The sequence below is a fragment of the Chrysemys picta genome, chromosome 3 (genome assembly GCF_011386835.1).
Source record: "Chrysemys picta bellii isolate R12L10 chromosome 3, ASM1138683v2, whole genome shotgun sequence".
In the NCBI taxonomy this organism is placed as follows: domain Eukaryota; kingdom Metazoa; phylum Chordata; order Testudines; family Emydidae; genus Chrysemys; species Chrysemys picta.
Window position 1 is genome coordinate 25,845,867 of NC_088793.1, and position 23,332 is coordinate 25,869,198.

General features: G+C 41.6%; 1 long non-coding RNA gene across 1 annotated transcript; it reads right to left on the reverse strand.

The window, feature by feature from the left end:
* Nucleotides 1-11,293: 11,293 nt before the first annotated feature.
* On the reverse strand, nucleotides 11,294-22,086 carry LOC122173591 (uncharacterized). Its single transcript, XR_006174169.2, has 3 exons — nucleotides 21,595-22,086; nucleotides 16,860-17,002; nucleotides 11,294-15,307 (listed from the first exon to the last, which is right to left on the reverse strand). It is a non-coding gene; the product is annotated as an uncharacterized LOC122173591 (long non-coding RNA).
* Nucleotides 22,087-23,332: the final 1,246 nt, after the last annotated feature.

The window sequence follows — 23,332 nt, forward strand, 5'->3', positions numbered from 1 at the left end:
GATTGGCTGAGAACTATGCACACAGTCAGTCTCTCCTAAAATATCTGTTAATTTTGTTTGTCTTTGCTCGCCTTCCCTACCCACATTCTTTCTCCATCTACCTGTTTTGTCTTGTATTTTATTCTGTAACTTCTTTGGGCAGGAAGTGCCTTGTACTATGAATGTACACAGGAACTATCATGTACTGTGTTTGCACTGCACCTAGTACAAGGGTGAAATTCACATGTGGATCAAGGGCCCATGGAACACCTACTCTGTCCCTGAATAGGTAAAAGGTAAAGATGCTGATGTGGGAGTCCTATCTACCTTCACCATGTCAATGTCTTGGGATCAGTGCAAAAAACATTGCTTTCAATTAGCTTGTCAAGTGCAGTGGTTCCCCACGTTGTCCCATTAATTCTTTTAATGTAGTTTTTGTACATTAGATACATATCATAGAATCATAGAATCATAGAATATCAGAGTTGGAAGGGACCTCAAGAGGTCATCTAGTCCAACCCCCTGCTCAAAGCAGGACCAATTCCCAGCTAAATCATCCCAGCCAGGGCTTTGTCAAGCCGGGCCTTAAAAACCTCCAAGGAAGGAGACTCCACCACCTCCCTAGGTAACGCATTCCAGTGTTTCACCACCCTCCTAGTGAAATAGTTTTTCCTGATATCCAACCTGGACCTCCCCCACTGCAACTTGAGACCATTGCTCCTTGTTCTGTCATCTGCCACCACTGAGAACAGCCGAGCTCCATCCTCTTTGGAACCCCCCTTCAGGTAGTTGAAGGCTGCTATCAAATTCCCCCCTCATTCTTCTCTTCTGGAGACTAAACAATCCCAGTTCCCTCAGCCTCTCCTCATAAGTCATGTGCTCCAGACCCCTAATCATTTTTGTTGCCCTCCGCTGGACTCTTTCCAATTTTTCCACATCCTTCTTGTAGTGTGGGGCCCAAAACTGGACACAGTATTCCAGATTGAGGCCTCACCAATGTCGAATAAAGGGGAATGATCACGTTCCTCGATCTGCTGGCAATGCCCCTACTTATACAGCCCAAAATGCCGTTAGCCTTCTTGGCAACAAGAGCACACTGTTGACTCATATCCAGCTTCTCGTCCACTGTGACCCCTAGGTCCTTTTCTGCAGAACTGCTACCTAGCCATTCGGTCCCTAGTCTGTAGCAGTGCATGGGATTCTTCCGTCCTAAGTGCAGGACTCTGCACTTGTCCTTGTTGAACCTCATCAGGTTTTTTTCGGCCCAATCCTCTAATTTGTCTAGGTCCCTCTGTATCCGATCCCTACCCTCTAGTGTATCTACCATGCCTCCTAGTTTAGTGTCATCTGCAAACTTGCTGAGAGTGCAGTCCACACCATCCTCCAGATCATTAATAAAGATATTAAACAAAACCGGCCCCAGGATCGACCCTTGGGGCACTCCGCTTGAAACCGGCTGCCAACCAGACATGGAGCCATTGATCATTACCCGTTGAGCCCGACGATCTAGCCAGCCTTCTATCCACCTTACAGTCCATTTATCCAGCCCATACTTCTTTAACTTGGCGGCAAGAATACTGTGGGAGACCGTGTCAAAAGCTTGCTAAAGTCAAGGAATAACACATCCACTGCTTTCCTCTCATCCACAGAGCCAGTTATCTCATCATAGAAGGCAATTAGGTTAGTCAGGCACGACTTCCCCTTCGTGAATCCATGCTGACTGTTCCTGATCACTTTCCTATCCTCTAAATGTTTCATAATTGATTCCTTGAGGACCTGCTCCATGATTTTTCCAGGGACTGAGGTGAGGCTGACTGGCCCGTAGTTCCCCGGATCCTCCTTCTTCCCTTTTTAAAAGATGGGCACTACATTAGCCTTTTTCCAGTCATCTGGGACCTCCCCCGATCGCCATGAGTTTTCAAAAATAATGGCTAATGGCTCTGCAATCTCACCCGCCAACTCCTTTAGCACCCTCGGATGCAGCGCATCCGGCCCCATGGACTTGTGCACGTCCAGTTTTTCTAAATAGTCCCGAACCACTTCTTTCTCCACAGAGGGTTGGTCACCTTCTCCCCTTGCTGTATTGCCCAGTGCAGCAATCTGGGAGCTGACCTTGTGCGTGAAGACAGAGGCAAAAAAATCATTGAGTACATTAGCTTTTTCCACATCCTCGGTCACTAGGTTGCCTCCCTTATTCAGTAAGGGGCCTACACTTTCCTTGATTTTCTTCTTGTCGCCAACATACCTGAAGAAACCCTTCTTGTTACTCTTAACATCTCTTGCTAACTGCAACTCCAAGTGTGATTTGGCCTTCCTGATTTCCCTCCTGCAAGACTGAGCAATATTTTTATACTCCTCCCTGGTCATTTGTCCAATCTTCCACTTCTTGTAAGCTTCTTTTTTGCGTTTAAGATCAGCAAGGATTTCACTGTTTAGCCAAGCTGGTCGCCTGCCATATTTACTATTCTTTCTACACATCGGGATGGTTTGTTCCTGCAACCTCAATAAGGATTCTTTAAAATACAGCCAGCCAGCTCTCCTGGACCCCTTTGCCCTTCATGTTATTCTCCCAGGGGATCCTGCCCATCTGTTCCCTGAGGAATATAATATTAAGAAAGGGGTTGGGAGAAATTTCATTGAAGCTGGTGGATGTAACAGCTGTCCTTCATTCAGGATAAATATAAGAAACCATCAAACTCTTTTATGGAACCAGAGAGCTAAAGTAATAAAGCCAACACCTGAAACAGGCATTTTGCAAAGCCAATCAGGGATTTGAGCTATGTGTGGGAGGGGGCGGGGGGGACTCCACTGTGGCCTAAAAATAAACACAAAATGGAGGATTAATTTAATCACAGCTGTGTGAGTGAGTGAAGAACAACAAACAAGAAGCAGACAGAAGGAGCAAAGAAGCCCCAGACACAACCAGAGAAACCCTGAGAAAAAAAACCTACAGCGAGAGAGAGAGAGAGAGAGGGGAGAGGGAGTTTTAGCGTAAAGTGCTGGCTGAAAGAGGTTTGGAATTGTGTGCAGAGAAATTGTTTCCTGATTGATTCCTCCTCTGTTCAGGGAAATAGGACTTTGTATGTAGGTTGTAAATAAACATCAAAGAAATACCTGAATCCATCATTAATTTCTCTTAGCCAATTTTCAGTCTTGTGGATAGTTTTGATTAACTGCTCGGATCACAAAAGGAGTGACAATATATATATTACATACAAGAAACTACACTAAAAGATGTGTGTGTATATTATACCTATAGATATACATGTATACATATATGCATATAGCTTGTGGGGAAATGTATCCTTTTTTAAAGGCCTTATCAGTCAGGCAAATAGCTTAGTCATCCAATGGCAGAAATTGTTTTCAATGTAAATCATAGTAAACTAAAGACAAAGTATTCAACATAAGGGCTGTCTACACTAGAAAATAAGATTGTCCCCTCTATGTTGCTTGTGGGTGTGAAATATCCACACCTCCAAATGACATAGATGAGCTGACCTAAGTCCCCGTGAAGACACTGCTAGGTCAATGGAAAAAATCTTGCATCAATCTAGCTATTGCCTCTCAGTGAGGTGTATTTATTACAGCAATAGGAGAATGTTACACTGCTACTGTAGCTTTTTATGTGTAGACACAGCCTCAGTTTATTGAAAGATCTGTGACCACTAAAATCAATGACTAAACTCCCATTGACTTCATATGCAGGACTATGGCCCCAATGAGGGGAGGATGAAACACTGCTAGAAAAGCACTTGGACTTCTCATCAAACCCTTGTGTCCCAGCAGATTTTAAATTTTCTTTTTACATTCTACATTACTACATACAGTAGTAGCGGGCCAACTACTCTTGGACAGGAACAATGCAATGATTCATTGCAAACCAACTTTTCATTTCAAAAATTTATATTTTTGATATAAATATTATATACGATAAAATAATAAAGTTGAAATCAGAACTAAAATTTTCAAGAGTATCAAAATTGAACGTTGTGATTAACTCATAACATTTTTTTTTTAATTTCACTTCATGGGAAATTTTGAAAGTTTTTTTGTTCCTATTGGAATGAAAACAAATTTCAAAATATTGGCATTTCCCATGCACTGGAAATTCTGAGTTCTGACCAGCTCTACTATGTACTGAAAAATAATTCCTCTGCACTAAATGGGAATGAATATAGGGACTATATAGATGCAACTGTATGAATGGCAAAACATTTGGTTTTGCCATACCTTTGTGTTACACGGTATTGGTGAATCCATGCAAAGATCAGATAAATGTCTGATAAGGGGAGGGGTTCCCATTCAATTATCCAGTACTTCTTCTTGCAAATGCAACATACAGGGCACACAATGGAAAAGGTCCAGAATATGTTAAAATACTAGACTAAATCCTCACCTGTGCTAGCCCCCCTTTGGCACAGATGAGGGAGAAAGTAAAAATAGGGCTCTTTTCTAAGGCACTTTTCTACCTTCCTTGATGCAAGGATTGTCTTCATGCTGAACTGGTTTCCAGTTTCTGGCCTGTTCTAACTTTCACCAGTGGGAATGGTCCCCATGGTAAACCACCCTTCCTCCTCTGTACAAGTCCTCCATATTGAAGAGGAAAGGGAGAAAGCACATAAAGCTACTGACATAAGTTTTATGCCATCTGAAGATTGCCCTATGTTGGGAAAATCCTCAGCTTTCCATTTAAGACTGCTTTATAGTCCCTTTTTGCTTCTCTGGCCATGCACAAGGACCACAGCAAGAATCAAGGATCAAATTATTCTGTCTAGCCACATTCCAGTACCTGATTTGGTAAAAGGGTGTACTCACCTTCACATAGCAGACACTTCTTTGTGTCTGCTCTCTGGTACTAATTCATATGAAATCAGTGATGCCACAAACATACATGATTACTATTGATATTTGGTTATTACAGGGCACTCAGATCTCCAGTCAGGATCAGGGTCCCATTTATGAGAGATGCTGAACACAGACATATAGGTACCTGGTGCCTGGCCTGAAGAGCTTATCTCTGAGAAGCCTCTGCTGACCTTTCCGAGGCCTGGAGATTTCCAACGACCTTGTTGAAGTCAATTCTGGTACAATGTTGCTTGCTGCCCTATATATATATATATATACACACACACACACACACATCTGAAGTCACGCACAAAAAAAAAGATCTGATAGTTCCAGCAAAGAAAACCAGTACAGCGCCTGGAGTTTCTCTTTTGCTTCACGGTTCCTTCCAACAAGAATTGGCTCATGTTCAGCAAGTTACAGGGCTCCCAAGCCTCCTTCCCAGATATATCTGTCTTGTCTCTCTGGGTAAAAGAAACTTATTTCTGGCTCTCCGTCAAGCTTCCCAGAACTTTATATTACCACACAACAACGTTGAAGGCAGGAATGCATACTTTTGCTTTGATTTCCACAGAGAATCATAATTCTTCTCAGCTATTTTTTCCCCTTTTAGGTGACAGATGGCTCTCTGGTAGTCACCCATTTCTTCATTTTGACCTTCTGTTCACCCTCCTCCTCCCCTCCTTTTCTCCCCCCTATGTCCTGCCCAATTCCAATTTGGATAATTATTCTGTCTGCAGTACATAAAATTCTCTCTTGTTTAAATCAGAGATAATAATCCTTCTCCTCCTGTTCTAAACTGTAGTGTAGTGTTACTATGCTCTGTTAAATCATTGCTGTGCTTTGCCCTAAAAGTTGAACAGTGAGTGATTGAGAACTGATATCTTTTTATAAAGACTTTCCAGTGTTTGGGGATCCTTTGGGATGACTAGTATTATATTATTAGTCCTTAAACCCTAGCTGATTTACATTACAGTATAACTTTCTACTCATCTTTCAGACATCTTTCAGCCGAGTGCCTCTTTATTAAAATGGCTTAGCATTAACGATGTGCAGACTTTTGCATATGTCCATGATCTCGATGTGAAAATAGCAATTTATTCAAATATTTTTCTGTAAACCAGAATAATGGCTGGGCAAAATATAGTGGTGAAAATCCATAAAACCAAAAGCATGTACTTAAACAGGTACTTAATTGCTTTGTTGAATGGGGGCCAGAGTCCTCAGCCTTAGCTGTAGTGAAAGTGTCCATCTTTTTACCAGTTTGAGAAGGTCAGACAATATAGCAAACACATTATTGCATATCCTTAGGAAAGGAGACAAGTGCACATAGCTGATAATGAGAAAGAGCTCACCACATTCAAAGAGCCAAATATTGGAGAGCAGATGAAAACCGGCATAAAAATGACAATGCTCTTCTCAGAACAAAAATAGATTGGTGTAGCCCACTGTACCTGATACACAGAAGACGTGAATCCATTACAACTCTCATCTAACAAGGCCGGCTCTGTAGTTTAAGCTTTACTTTAAGCTGCAGGTTAGTGTAAGCTTTTTCCTCTGGAGTTCCCTGGTTCAATTCCTAGTGATGAACAAGATGGCAGCTGTCACACTGTCCGCTGCCAGGATGCCTATGCAGCCATGTTTCCACTGCTATTTCAGGGCATAGGGCACAGTAGCAGATGTGGCTGTCTCCCTGCATGTGGGGATATGACATCAGGAACTCCTTTAGTGCACTGGTCACATCCCTGCACTCACACCATCTCCCCTCCTGAGAGAACTGTGGCAATTTTCTCCATTCTGTGCAGTTCTTATTTGTTAGCTTTCTGCTAGTACTGCCCCTTTGAACAGACAATCCACAGCCATTAAGCTGCATTTTGTGCTTTCCATAGGTGCACAGTACTGCTTTTATTTTGTTTAAATTGATTGCATTGATTCTTTTTAAATAATTATGAGGGACGTGTATGGGGTGAGAGAGGTGCCTCTTGTCTTATATAGCCCCACATAATATAAAATAAGATGACCAGGATTTAGCCTTGAGTGATAGACAGCAAAGACTGCTATATCACCAATGGAAAAATTACCCATTGTAAATAAAACAGATGTGACAAATTATAATGGAATCCTGGCTGTCTTATGAAAGTTCATAAAGTCAAGACCTGAAAATTTGTGCTGCATTCAAAAGAATGAAAGGTTTGTCAGCTAAATTTAAACTTTTTCCCCCATTAGATTTGCTTGACTTTTATTAATTTTAAAGTACATTTATGTAAAATCTGTTATTCATCAGATCTGCTTCCAGTGTGTCTTCGAATCATATCTGCTTTTTTGACTGACAAACCTGTTTACTACTGTTAGCACCAAGGAACCAGCACGTATATGGGAGACCAAGATGGACTCCGTTCTGCTACGTGTATCGACAAAATTGTCATACATATTTTGATTGCAGAACCGTTCTTAGTGATAATGAAAGTGTCAGGAGAAAGAACAAAGCCTGTATCTCAGATCTCTGTTGGAATTTGCAGTGCTGAATGTCATGAAAATCATCTTTTGAAAGTGATGCTGTCATCTATACACATTCACCCATGGAAGTATAATTAGATTTTAAACAGATGGACAACTTACTCCAATATTTTCCAGAATTCCTCAAGTATGCTGTATGGTCTTCTATACTATTCCTTCTAACTTTTAATGTCCTTGTTTTTACCCATCTTTTACTACTAATAAATATGTTATTGTCTTTTCTTAATGCAAATCAGGAAAGAAAAACAAAATAAAAATAAATAATAAAGTTCAATTAAACTTTATATCTGGAACTTGGAAAGAACAATTTAGAACCCAGCTTAAAACTACATTCAAGAAATATTTGAAAGCAGTGTACCTACTACCACATGACTGCTTGTGACGTCACCCTGAGAAAACCAACAATGGTACTATTTAACAACATCAAAGAACTACTGTTCTGTCCTCTTCTAACTCCTCAATGGAGATCAGAGGCAATTTAAACAGCAAGCGAGAACTGTTGCAGAGAACAATGGAATTCGGAGCAGGTGTTATTGCCCATCCAGTAGCAGTGATTAGTGCAATAGTAGTCATCCTGGGTAAAAGAGAAGAAAAGCTGACTCAGAACTCCCAGAACACATCCCACAGAATGAATCAGACTGAGGAATCTGAAGAGGAGATGGATAAGGAGGAAAAAATACTAGTGGTGGGAGGAAAGCATGCTTTCCAAAACTGTAATTGTAAATGGGGAGTTGTCATTGAGCAGGTGTATTTCTAGTGAGGTCCCAAAAGGATCAGTTATTGGCCCTATGATATTTAACATTTCAAAATCAATGATTTGGAAGAAAATCACCACAGATAAAGTTAGCAGATGACACAACATTTGGGAGAATGGTAAATAATGAAATCACTTGGTAAGCTCAGGCACAAGCAAACAACATGCATTTTAATACAGCTAAATGTAAATATATATATATATCTAGGAACAAAGACTGTGGGTCACACATACACAATGGAGGCCTCTATCCTGGGAAGCAGAGACTCTGAAAAAGGTTTGGGGGTCATGGTGGCTAACCAGCTGAATATAAGCTCCCAGTGCAATGCTGTGGCCAAAAGGGCTAATACGATCACACCTGGGCTACGCTAACCTGGGTGCCAGTAATGTGAGTTAACAATGCAGTGAAGATGAGCCCTATAGGGGGATCTTTTGGCACAAGGTGAAAGTGTTTTCTTTCTTTCTAATGAACCAGAAGCCTTCAGCCTCTCTGATTTGCTTTGCTTAATTCATAGATTCATATATTCCAGGGACACTGTGATCATCTAATCTGACCTCTTATATAACACAGGCCATACAACTTCCCCAAAATAATTCCTAGAGCAGAGCTTTCAAAAAAAATCCAAATTTGATTTTAAAATGACCAGTGATGGAGAATCCACTGTAGAATCACAGGAATGGAGAGCTGGAAGGGACCTTGAGAAGTGACCAAGTCCTGCTTACTCTATGGAGGCAGGACCAAGTAAACCTAGACCATCCCTGACATAGAGATGAAGAGATCACAGCACTGTGTGGTACAGCTGCAGCCCAACTAAATTCCCCAATACCCAAAAAACCATCTCAAAGGCCACATCTACACTCTGAGCTAGGGTGTGATTCCCTTGCTCGTGTACATGTACTCATTCGAGCTTCCATTGAGCTCATGTGAGTATAAGTAGCAGTGTAGCCATGGTAGCATGGGAAGCAACAGTGGAGGCACAACTTAGCCGTGCTGAGAACCTACCCAACGGTTTCAGGTATATATGTACTTGACAGCTAAGCTCTGCCTCCACTACCATTACCCGTGCTACCATGGCTACGCTGCTGTTTATACTCATGCTAGATTGAGGAGAGCAAGTGCGAGTATGCAGACACAAGCAGGGGAATCAGACCCCTAGCTTGTACCATAGATATGAGGTACGAGGCAATTTTGGGGGCATGGGGAATTTTGAGTCCATGAAAGTGAGACATGGACTCTAACCAAGAATAGTGCAAGCAGGCATTATCTGAGCTTCCTCGCACACTTGCACCTCACGCTCCTGACCTGCAACATGTGTCACATTCCCATCCTTGTGTTTCCCTTGTGCAGAGATTACAGTCACAAAAAGAATTGCACAGTGGATTTCTAATGAGACTACCAATCTTATTTTCCCTTATTTTCCCTTAATGCCTGAGCAAGATTGGAATTTGATTCTGATCTCACTTGAACCAGTGTAAACCACAGAGGTCAGTGGAGATATCCTATCATGAGGTGAGAACCAGGGTCTAGGTCTCCAAAAGTAATAGCTTAGACTAAATTGCATGAGTGATTGTGATTGAATGATTAATTATAATGAAATGGTATGCTCTTTTTTTCAACATTGTAGTTAAACTATTGTATAAAAGTTTTCACTTAGCTTATATCACATTTTTACTGACATCAAAAGGGCTTGGGAATAACAGGTTCCAATAAGGCTTTGTTGAAATTTTGAGATAATAAAATTTTACATCTTAATATTTATGATTCTAATAAACTACCACAATATTAAAATGAAAGATAAAAACTGAGGTCAAAAACTACAATTTGTTGTCAAGACAAAACTATTTTGAATAATAAACCACTATTGCAATCTAAGATCACTTTCTACAATTTAGTGAGTGATCCCCTTGGTGATATATCCCGGATATTAAACTAAGTTTAACTCACTTGCACCAGCTGTTTTAAATTGGTACATGACATACTGCCAAATGATAGTACAAAAATACACATGAAAAGACATAGTAACCATTTAGGGTCTGATTTTTACCTGACCTGAATCTCATAAAGTGATCCCAAATTGGTGTATCTGCAATTAAAGAGTTAGTAAGATTACTGCTAATAATGGTGAATAACAAAGAAAATGGTATAATTATTGGGTCATCTATCAGGCCATGTGGCATGATGTCAGCTGATAGAGTGTGAATGTTAGCTGTCTAGCCCACCTCCCAACCTGCAGACCTCCTAATGTGCGACAAAAGTCAAATTGACCAGAATATCCATGTTTTGTTTGTCTCCTGCCATAAACAACAGGTTATAATGGTTTTAATGATGAAACTTAATTAAAGGATATTCTCTCACTGTGTGGATGAAATAAAACTATTTATTTAAAGATTCTCTCCTGTGCAACATGAAGGACCCCACACATGAATTATCAGCAGGGTTTGACTCTGGCCCTTTAGATACCCAGCATAGGCTTCTGCCACTTGAGCTAAAAGATTAACTATTATTCTCTACATGGACCAGCTACTAGCGGAGGCCTTGACACACACATTGCTAGTGACAATTATTTGCTGGACATCTGAAAACTGGGAATTCCAAGTTCTATTTCTGATGCTGGGAGTGGAGTGTTTTCTACTGGTGAGAACAGTGGTTACAAACATCAGAGAATGGGGCACTGTACATCTAAACTATTCTGTTTCTATAATTTAGATAATAAGCTTGGTGAGGCAGGGATCATGGTTTTCTCTCTTTTGTAAAATCCAAGCAGACTGGCAGTGCCCAATAACAAGGCCTGGATCAAAGAGTTTCTTCTAATTTTGAAAGTATTTGCTTTCACTGACTGCTCTCAGCTCCATAGGAACACAAAAGAGATCTCGAAGGAAATCAGAACATTTGAAAGAATAGTTTTACTTTACTCTGGGTGATCCCAGATAGATTAATTACATCACAAATTAAAATAAAAAACTGCAATGGATTTTGCACTTTATCATCTCTTTCTGACTGTCTCCTTTCAGATCACATAATAAAATAAAACACAAGTGAAATTTGCCAAGAAAAGTTATTAAATGTTTTTTTAGAAACTGCAAAAAGAACAGGAGTACTTGTGGCACCTTAGAGACTAAGAAATTTATTTCAACATAAGCTTTTGTGGGCTACAGCCCACTTCTTTGGATGCATAGAATGGAACATATATCGAGGAGATATATACACACATACAGAGAGCATGAACAGGTGGGAGTTGTCTTACCAACTCTGAGAGGCCAATTAAGTAAGTGAAAAAAAACTTTTGACGTGATAATCAAGCTAGCCCAGTACAGACAGTTTGATAAGAAGTGTGAGAATACTTACAAGGGGAGATAGATTCAATGTTTGTAATGGCTCAGCCATTCCCAGTCCTTATTCAATCCTAAATTGATTGTATCTAGTTTGCATATCAATTCCAGCTCAGCAATCTCTCGTTTGGAGTCTGTTTTTGAAGTTTTTTCTGTTGTAAGATAGCCACCTGCAGGTCTGTCATTGAATGACCAGACAGGTTAAAGTGTTCTCCCACTGGTTTTTGAGTATTATGATTCCTGATGTCAGATTTGTGTCCATTAATTCTTTTGCGTAGCGACTGTCTGGTTTGGCCAATGTACATGGCATATATCACATTGGTAGATGTGCAGGTGAACGAGCCCCAGATGGTATGGCTGATGTGATTAGGTCTTATGATGATGTCACTTGAATAGATATGTGGACAGAGTTGGCATTGGGCTTTGTTACAAGGATAGGTTCCTGGGTCAGTGTTTTTGTTCAGTGATGTGTGGTTGCTGGTGAGTATTTGCTTCAGGTTAGGGGGTTGTCTGTAAGCGAGGACAGGTCTGTCTCCCAAGCTCTGTGAGAGTGAGGGATCATCTTTCAGGATAGGTTTTAGATCTTTGATGATGCGCTGGAGAGGTTTTAGTTGGGGGCTGAAGGTGACAGCTAGTGGTGTTCTGTTATTTTCTTTGTTGGGCTTGTCTTGTAGGAGGTGACTTCTGGGTACTCATCTGGCTCTGTCAATCTGCTTTTTCACTTTAGCAGGTGGGTATTGTAGTTTTAAGAATGCTTGATAGAGATCTTGTAGGTGCTTGTCTCTGTCTGAGGAATTGGAGTTTGTCTTCTCTCTTCTTAGTCTTTCAGATCCTTTCCTAGAAAAGGATGCATGTGTGCTTGCACACTCCACAATCTTTACTGCAGTTGGAGACCTGCATTCAATTCTCAGCTCCACCACAGACTTCCTGTGTTACCCTGGGCAATTCAGTTAGTCTATCTGTGCCTCAGTTCCCCATCTATACAGTATAATAGTGGTTCCCTACCTCACAGGATAAATACATTGAAGACTGGGAGGTACTCAGATATTATGGTAGAGGACTAGATTGCATCCTGGACTACAAATAAACACAGGGGTATAAAGGCCCTCCACCCACTTATGCCCCTATGTGGGTCTCCTGGACTTTGGCACTGGGTGTGCAGGAGTACGTGGATGCTGTACATCCCCCCACATCCCCCCAGATGAAAGGGGTGGGGACTGGGTGGAGCCTAAACTCAGTCCTTCAAAACACTGGCCAGCTGAGTTGAACAAGCTGCTGGTATAGCCTATCAGAAAATTACCATCTCCTCCCCTCCCAGAGGAATGGGAAGCAAGGAGAAGATTTCCTTCCTATGCTGCTCTGGGGTGGCACTACTCCTTACATATAGTTTAGGGTGACCAGCTAGAAAGTGTAAAAAATCAGGACGGGTGTAGGGAGTAATAGGCACCTATATAAGAAAAAGCCCCAAAATCAGGACTGTCCCTATAAAATCGGGACCCCTGGTCACCCTAATATGGTTTAACAGAGAACCACAATCTAGCCCCAAGCCAGCGCAAATATCCAGATATAGTAGCCTAATGCCGCTCCCTTCCCAGGTTTTTTTAAAGTACTTCTTTTTGATGTTCACTTCTCCCGTCCTCTTTTTCTCAGGCATCAGTCCTGACAAGCACTTCTCTCTGTTAGTTCTAACCGGCACTTCTCTCACATTGCACAGTTAAAAAAATTAACTCTTCACATTTCAAACAAAATCAAGACTCAGCGGTTCAGTCCTGAATGGTATCCTACAGCACAGCTGCTGCATTGGCTCCTGTACTTAAACCTTTCTGAATTACCCTCCAGTGGGCTGGGACAATTTCCGTCATTTTAAGGCCTAGCTCTTCCTTATGAGCCTACCTGGAAAATGGCAATAAAACTTACAAGCTTTAAGGGGCTTGTTTGTCAAAGTTCAATGCAGTTCTAGTTATTTAAAAACCTGTTTATCCCTTTATCAGGCATAAAAGGACTTTGCTGTGCTATATATCGGATGCCTGGTTTAATGCACACAAAAGGTTTGTTTTTAATAAGTCTATTGTTTTAGGCAGATTTGTTGTAAGTAATATTTACCCACGATAGTGCTATTTAAAAATACTACAGCTGTTAAAGTCATACTTATCTCAATTGTTCTTTAAAAAAAACATGATACATCCAAGCAAAACATACTAGTTGCCTTGTTATGTAATTAGACCAGATGTCTGGCATAATTACATAGTTCATGTGTCTACTCACACCTTCTTGTCAACTCTTGGGAATGGGCCACATCCACCATGACTGAATTGGCGTTGTTAGCACTACAAAAAGTAATTTTCCCTTTGTTGATATTCACCCCTTCTTGTCAACTGTTGGGAATAGGCGACATCCACCATAATTGAATTGGCCTCCTTAGCACTGATCCCCCATTTGATAAGGTAACTCCCATCTTTTTATGTGCTGTATATTTATACCTGCCTACTGTATTTTCCACTCCATGTATCTGATGAAGTGGGTTATAGCCCACAAAAGCTTATGCCCAAATAAATGTGTTAGTCTCTAAGGTGCCACAAGGACAACTCATTGTTTTTGTCTTCAAATAGTTTGCAAACTGATAGTGATTTTTTTCCACCTTCATAATTGTTCCCTGAACACCTGCAGGATCTGGTTGTTTACCTGTTTGCACTACTCAGCATTACTAGAGATGACTGAAAAATTGAAAAAACATTTTTTGTAAAAAAAACCTCATCGGTTTCTTTGACAACATTTTTCAGCAAAATTTCAAAATTCAGAGAATTTTAAGCAGCTCTATAGCTGGTCAATGGAAGGAATGAAACTTTCATGAATGGTTTTCTGAAAAAGATAATCCTTTTTATTGAAATTTTATTGAAATTTCAGAATTCTGAAATGTTCAAGCAGCTCTAATTGTTACCTTGTTGTGATGAGTCACATTATTCCCATTCTTGACTGGATGATTGTAACTAACTATAAGTAAGTCGCTGAACTTTTCATTCACCCAGGTTGAGCATGGAACCAGTTTAGGGAGTTCGGAATTGCTAGGCTGGTAGGATCTGGGAATATTTAGGACATTTTAAAAACGTTTTCCTCTCTGGATGACTTGTGTGGCTTTGACGGAGACTCCACTGCTACAACACTGAGAAAATGGCAATGTCATAGGATGGGATGAGATTCACAATGAATGTTCTCATACTCAGACACTGTAAACCTGTGCATGGACATTCCTGCTGCAAAGGTTGGAACCAGGCCTTTGCCTGGCTTATTCAGTTGTCTCTGGGTATGGTTTTTTGTGTCACCCTAGTTGCAAAGGATGAAATCACATAACTTTATCCATCTCAATTAACTGCATAAGAGTCGGGAGTGTGGCCTCGAGTTTTGGGAACCCAATCTATCCCCATTGTGCTGCGGTTAGGCAGCATGCCCCATCTGAAATATCTCTGTTCAACCGCCAAGTATGTTATTGAATCATTTGCTCACTACTTTCACTTGTCACCATTCACCAAAGTCATAGCCACAGACAAATTGGTAATTGGGCATGGATGAACGTGCATGGTCCTTGTGGGACAGGCACAATTGGAGCTCCCTATTGGGCCTGGAAATATTTCAACAAGGCTGCCTCCTTGCTGTGTTCATTAAATAGTGTTCTATTTGTGTATCTGCTTTTGATGGTCTGCAGCACAGAGAGTGAACAAGAGGTAGCAGTGGATGATGCATATCCTGTACAAACATGTCTCTGAGGGGGAGCGCCCATTTGTGGATGGTGCATGCTCTTCTCAGAGAAATGATGAGAATGGAAATGACAGCATGGTGCCAGGCAATCCTGAGGAGAATCGGGTTTTCAGGGCCAGCCGCCCTCTGAAAATTAACAAAAAGACACCTGCATTAATGTTCATACAAAGAAAATTTAAAGTGGGTGTAAATATGGGGAATTTAATTTCTGTATTGACTCAGGGCAAGTTTCTGTTACCCTTGCTCATATTGAATATTACCTTACTCCATGAATAGTCCAAGTGCATGGGACTACATGTAGAGGAAATTGACACTCACACTGAGTAAAGATATCAGAATGTGGCCCCTCAATAATTTCCCCACTATTTTCCCAAATAAAGACAACTTCTGGGAGCGCACTCCCACCTAGCATTAAAGGAATTGTGATTTTGAGGTTCCTTGCCATTAGAAACAACTAACCAAGGTCTCCCAAGATATCCCACCAGCGTCCACAAGCCACCCACCTATCAGGTGTTCGGCGGTGGGGATGGAGAAAGGGGACAGAGCGTGGGTGGGAAGAGGTGGAGTGAAGCGAGGTGCACTCAGGGGAGGGTTGGAGTGAGGGCAGGAAGAGGCGGAACAGGGGTAGGGCTTTAAGGGAAGGAGCAGAGCCTCAGGGTGGAGCATGGGTGGAGCACCACCCAGAAAGAAGAAATTTGGCGCTGGTGCTGCCACATTAAATCCTGGTCAATATTTACGCAAATGGCAGGGCATGATTTCAAGGGAAGGTTTGCCCAATTAAAGGCTACAAGGTTGGACTCAATCTCTCTTTTCATTATGGCAATTATCCTTTCCCTTACGAGCCACCCGGGAATCAATCTCCGTATTTCAGTTGACATGAGCTATTTTGTTTCAACATTATTTTTACTGTTTTAGCCTGCATGCTTTATTAATGTTGATTATAACTTGGTTGCTCACCAGCTTAAATTGAACAGAAAACCTGCAATCCCAAAACTCTTCCATAGTGATTTAAGAACAGCTAGCATATACAGTACTTGGACCAAACTTTCTCATTAAATACTTATTAGTGTAATTTTTATTTTTATTTTATTAAGGATTTTTTTAAAAAGTAGCAAAATACACTTCCCCTACAAATATTAACAAAAAATACAGAATGCTTCTGCTAGGTAGAATAATTACATGCATAAAAAAATTGTACAGGCAATAAACATGTTTGAGGACACGGAGAGGCTCTTGTGGAAGAGAGGCTAAAAAGAGTAGGACTGCTTAGTCTAGTGACGATACATTAGCTGTGTAGAGTAATGGATGTTATAGAGAGGAGTCAATGGGGTGGTCCTATTTATCCTTTCCCAAATAATGACCCTGAAAGACAATACTTTTAAAAATGATAAAAAGAAATACCTTTTAAAAAAAATACAACAATTAACATGCAGCGCTCATTGTCACCACCGTTTACTCCAAGTGCAAGGAACGCTTCTTCGGCCTGCCTTCATTAACAGAGGCACAGCACAGTGCATACATATTAATGACACCCACAAAAAGTGAAAACTTTCCAAAACAAAACCCTCCACTTGACACACAATTCTTCCTGTGCTGTAAGGAAGGTGCTCAGAAACTACAATGATTAGCACAGTATGTGAACCTATATAGAATAGAACAGAAGCAAAATACTAAGTACCTTGGGACAGGAAAGAACTCCTCCTATGGCTAGGGTATTACCTAATTGTCAACTACCGGATTTCTTTGCAGCTTCCTCTGGAGAATCTGGTACCAGTCACTGTCAGAGACTGGATACTGGAGTAGGAGCCTGATTCAAAGTCCCTGGAAGTCAATTAAGTCAGTTTTCAGAGTGGTAGCTGTGTTAGTCTGTATCAACAAAAACAAGGAGGAAGACTTGTGGCACCTTAGAGACTAAAATTAATTTGGGCATAAACTTTCATGGGCTAAAACCCACTTCATCAGATGCATGGAGTGGAAAATACAGTAGGAAGATATATATACATAGTATACGAAAAGATGGGGGTTGCCTTACCAATTCTAATGAGACAATTCAATTAAAGTGGGTTATTATCAACAGGAGGAAAAATCATTTTTGTAGTAATCAGAGTGGCCCATTTGAAGTCAATGTGATTCTTTCCAATAGACTTTAGATCAGGCCCTTTATGAACAACTGGTCTGATCTTGTATGGCAATTCCTATATGCAAGACATCTTTGGTTCATAGAATCACGGAATATCAGGGTTGGAAGGGACCTCAGGAAATCATCTAGTCCAACCCCCTGCTGACAGCAGGACTAATCCCCAACTAAATCAATTGTGTTGAATGTTTCATAACTTATCAAAATTAAGGGGGGCTTTTTATTTTTTCCCTAGTTTGATTTTTCTAATAGCATGTTCAAGTAACTAAATAAAATGTTCAGTACACCATTATGAAAACTGTGACAGATACAAGACCCAATTCTCTGCTCATATAAGTGAATGATACTCCAATGAAATCAATGGAGCTATGCCCATTTATGCCAGCATAGGATTTTGCTAACAGTTGAAACAAAACAAGAGAACCTTCAGTTTGCAAAGCCATAAAACCTTGTTCTATTTCTGCTTAGTCACTCCTAGCTCCCCTTTGGTAACTCCGTTAACGTAGTCATTGTTTACTTTTTTTCTTAGGTTGTTATGCGTTCCCTATTTTCAACTTATTGGTCCCTGAACAAAGTGAAAAGAAGAGCGTGCAAGAAGAGCAACAAGTTCCCCACTAAGAAGTCGCAGTCAGGTTTACTGCTAGCAGCCACCTCAGGATATATTTACTCAGAGTTAATCCCAGTTTGGCTCTGATTACTTCAATTAAGTGTATCTCCTTCATGTTTTACAACCAGAGTACAGCCCCAGGAGGGATCAAGTTCACCAAGGCCTTGTCTACACTCCATACAAACCATGGGGTAATAATCACATACTTGTCAACGCATGGTAGCCTATTCCATTACTGCATGATCAAATTGTCCATGTTAGCATATGGCTGTCATGCCTTGCACCTGTACTGGAACAGTATGTGGCTGTGAGAAGCAATGCAAACATCTGGGCTTGTATTCGGAGATTCATCGTGCCACAACGCACTACGTCACTCTATGCTCACATTCGCCGTGTTATGCAGCAACGTGTCTGTTCACTCCGGGGACTGTGGGAAGAAACGGTTTAGGCTCATGACATTGGTTTCCTGTCCCAGCTGGGACACTGGTATGCTGTTACATGTTGAAGGTATTTGGCTCCTGCTCTTCCTCATTACCAAGAGCTGCTGCTTTTTTAGGGAGGCAGTGTTACTTTCATGCCTCTGCACAAGCTGCGCCAGGAGATGTTGGGAAGGGCTTCAGAGGCTGTTTTGAGGAGGAGGAGGATGGAGGCAGTTGGGATGGAGTAGCACAGCAACTGAATGGGACTGTGTGGACATGAAGCTGTGGACTGAACGGATGCTGGTTTTAGATTACCCCTTTTGGACCAGGAACACAGCAACATGCTAATGGGATAACATTGTACTGGAAACATGGGATGAGCAGTATTGGGTCCAGAATGTCACATGAAGACACACACATTCCTGGAGCAGTGTGAGGACTTTGCCCTGGCCCTTATAAGCAGAGCAGGCAGATGAGAGACCCAATGCATACCAGAAGCATGCCACTATCATCCTATGGAAGCTGGTAACCCCAGCCTGCTATAAAGCTGTTGGCAATCAGTTTGGGGTTGCGGGGGGGAGGGGAGGGATCTACATATGGGTCATTGAGATTTGCAAGGCAATTCATGCTGTGCTGTCCGCCAAGCTGGCCAGAATTAGAAATATTAATTAAATAACTTCAGGGCTTGCATGCATTAGCTTCCCAAACTGTGCAAGTATGATCGATGGGACACTGTAATGGGGTTCCCCCTAGTGTTCCCAGATCTAGATACGAGCGGGTAAGTAGCTCTCACAGCACTGGGTGCTCCCTTATGCTTTCTGATCACTCTGTGGGATAGTCTCTCTTCTGGTAACTTGGCCCTCCACCAGGTCCCTATTCAGTCCACCCCTTCTGGGGGTATGAAGTACAACAGGACTACTGTCCAAATGCCTTCTCCAGATAGGGTTCAGCCCCAATTTGGGCTCTGTGCCACTGTACCAGGGGAATCCAGGCCCACCCGCTATACTGAGTTCTGGCCCATGGATTCTATAACCAGCCATAAAAGTCTGCTGTGTCCCTGTCTCTGTTGCTGTTTCTTAGGGCTCCTTCCTACCCAGCTTCTCTTTCTTTTCCTTTGCATATTTCTGAGTTTACCACATGAGCCTAGTCTACGCCCCATGGTTACATCACCCCGATAGTTTCTTGCTAGACTTACTCCAGGGCAGGATCTCAGGGCTTACTCTCCACCAGGACTTCCTCCTTGTCCCTGAAGGTCTCCCTCATCCCAGGGAGTGACTACAGCCTCCTTCCCCTGCAATTTTCTCCTTCTTTATGGTGTAGCAGAATCACAATCTGAGTCTATAAGAACGGCCATACTGGATCAGACCAAAGGTCCATCTAGCCCAGTATTCTGTCTTCCAACAGTGGCCAATGCCAGGTGCCCCAGAGGGAATGAACAGAGCAGGTAATCAAGTGATCCATTCCCTGTTGCTCATTCCCAGCTTCTGGCAAACAGAGGCTAGGGCAGGGTCGGCGCAACCCATTAGGCGACCTAGGCGGTCGCCTAGGGCGCTGTGATTTGGGGGGCAGAGACCGCGGTGGTATTTCCATGGTGGGATCTTCTGCCGCCTCTGTGGGGGGGCGGCATTTCGGGGCGGAACCTTCCGCCGCCTAGGGCGGTGGAAAAGCTGGCGGCGCTCCTGGGCTAGGGACACCATCCCTACCAATAGCTATTGATGGACCTATCCTCCATGAATGTATCTAGTTCTTTTTTGAACCCTGTTATAGTCTTAGCCTTCGCAACCTCCTCAGGCAAGGAGTTCCACAGCTTGACTTGAGTTGTGTGAAGAAATACTTCCTTTTGTTTGTTTTAAACCTGCTGCCTATTAATTTCATTTGGTGACCCCTAGTTCTCGTGTTATGAGAAGGAGTAAATAACACTTCTTTACTTACTTTCTCCACACCAGTCATGATTTTATAGAACTCTATTATATACCCCCTTAGTCATCTCTTTTCCAAGCTGAAAAGTCCCTTATTAATATTCTCATATGGCAGCCATTCCATACCCCCAATCATTTTTGTTGCCCTGTTCTGAACATTTTCCAATTCCAATATATCTTTTTTGAGATGGGGCGACCACATCTGCACACGGTATTCAAGATGTGGGCATACCATGGATTTATAGAGGCAATATGATATTTTCTGTCTTATTATCTATCCCTTTCTTAATGATTCCCAACATTCAGTTAGCATTTTTGACTACCGCTGCACATTGAGTGAATGTTTTCAGAGAACTATCCACAATGACTCCAAGATCTCTTTCTTGAGTGGTAACAGCTAATTTAGACCAACATATTATATGTATAGTTGGGATTATGTTTTCCAATGTTTTCCATTACATTACATTTATCAACATTGAATTTCATCTGCCACTTTTTTTTGGCCAGTCAACCAGTTTTGTGAGATCCCTTTGTAAGTCCAAATCAGACTGAGAAGAGTTAACTATCTTGAGTAGTTTTGTATCTGCAAATTTTGCCACCTCGCTGTTTACCCCTTTTTCCAGATCACTTATGTTGAATATGTTGAATAGTGCGTCCCAGTACAGACCCTGGGGAACACTACTATTTACTTTATAACAGCTAGATGCTGGAATTCATGATATATAGATACAGTCATGCTCTTTTCCCAGTATTTTTTTTAGTGTATTTGTGGCAGGATCCCCAGGGTCCAGCCTGGGACTTTGGGACTACTGTGCCCCCTGAACTCTCTCCAGCTTGGGCTGTCTCTCACAGTGCCTTGCTAGTGACCAGCAGCAAACCCCTCCAGGTGCGGTGATCACTCAACACAACAGCATGTGGAGCCCCACACACCCAGCTAGATTGCATTAATGCTCCCAGAGCCACTCATGAATCACACAGAGAAAGGCACCAGAGCCAAATCCCCCCAGCTCCCAGCACTGTACCTCAGGAATATACAGTCTTGCACTGTTCAAGACAAGCAATGTAGATTTATTAATTGTTTCACCACTTCATCAATGGAAAGTGGATATACACCAGCCTTTGCAAAACCCTGAGCAGATTTGCCACACACTTCATACAAACTCACTGGTAAATATAAACAGTAAAAGAAGTTTATTGACTACAAAATATAGATTTTAAGTGATAGGCAAAAAAAGTCAGAGTTAGTTACCAAAAGAAAAGAAAATATAAGCACCCAGACTAAACTCTCAACCCTACTAGACGGGGCAACATCTAGATTAAGCACTCCTCACCGCACTGGATATTGCAGTCCATAGTATACAGATTTCACCCTTGAAATCTGGACCAGTCCCCTCAGCTGGAGTCTTCAGAATGTCCTTGTTGCTTGTAGTGTAGGTGGGTGAAGCAGAGAGGTCCTGCATGCAGCCACTGTGTCTGCTTTATACCCGCAGTCTGTGTGCTTGGAAAACACAAGTCCAGGCATGTCTGGGTGGGCATTGCTGAGTCTCCAGGCAAGGTTGAGCAATTCCCCTGGTGTGTCCTCATGTAGGTGAGTCATTGAATTGTAGCTTCCTCGCTGGACAATGGCTGTTGATGGGTTGTTTCACACTCCACCCAGGCATTGTTTACTTTCCTTGCTGTTGCCTCTGGGGAGTGAATATCTGGCTGATTCCCAATTTACAGCATGTTTTAGTGACAACCATACAACACAATTCTCATAACTTCATATGCATTAACGATATACATATATGGACAGAGAAATGACTTTCATCAGATCATAACCTTTCCCCTGATACCTCACAAGGTATCCCCTGATACCTCATAATCATATATAAAAATGAGGAATATGGGGGTTCCAGGACGCTCCCCCAAGGTATAGAATGTCACAGTATTATTGCTTCCTTAATGGTGTCTCACTTTTCTGATACTCTTAGCAGGTACTTTTGTGTAAACATTGTCATTTTTAGGTGACTGAGTTTGTCATACAAAATTCCCCTCTCAGTGTTGCACTCTTTACATTCCCAGAGGATGTGATCAACCGTTTCTTTGACCTTGCATGTCTCACCCAGCCCATCTTTGTGCTTATTAATTAAGGACAAGTTACTATTTAAGCCATTACTGTCCAGTACCTCACTCTTTCTCTCAGGTTCTTGTAGTATGTCAGCATTTTTTTTTATTCTAGGGGATACATCATGAAGTCTTTTCCCCTTTGTTTCTTTTGTACATACTTCCTGCCATTCCTCTCTTAGTTCATTTTAATTAGGTTTTTAAACTCCGGTTTACTTAGGAGAATCTCTATAGTTTTTCCACTTTGTACACCATTTTTTGCTATTTTGTCTGCCCACCTTATTTCCTGCTATCCCAACATGCTATTTTAAAGTTTCCTTCCATCGGTGCCAATTCTGTTGTTAGTAACAATCTTTCATTCACTATATAATTTCTGCTATCTGAATTCCAAAGTTATTGCCAGTAGTCCTGATAATGAATCTGACAAGATAACAACTGAGGTAGGTCGCACATCCAGTATCCACTACAATGCCAGCATCATCCTGGCTAGCTCAGCCATCAGAATGACTACAAAAATGGATAGTCTAATTGATTTCTTTATTCCAAGTATTGGGATGCAGAATGCTGTCCCCACTCATCTCTAGACCCATCTGTAAATATTTGACAATTCTTACCCCATTTATCACATGTAAAACCATTTGCTCTGTTTAATAAATTTAGCTTTCCTTTTCCCCTTTTAATTTCATTGTTTCGTTCCACATTTATATTAAGGGGTGATTTTCTACCTATCATGCATTTTCCATGGCAGACTACGCTAATTCCTTTGTCCCTATTTTAATCCTATTAACATGAGGCATTTTTGGTTTTTTCCAACCATGCTGACCACTAAATTCCCAGCATTCTTCATATATTTGTTTAGTGTTTCCATCTTCCCGGTTTCTTATGACTTTTGCCCAAAAGGTTAAGTCCACTAATTTCATTCTTAATGCCGCAGGCATTTCACCAAGAGCTACCTACGTTACA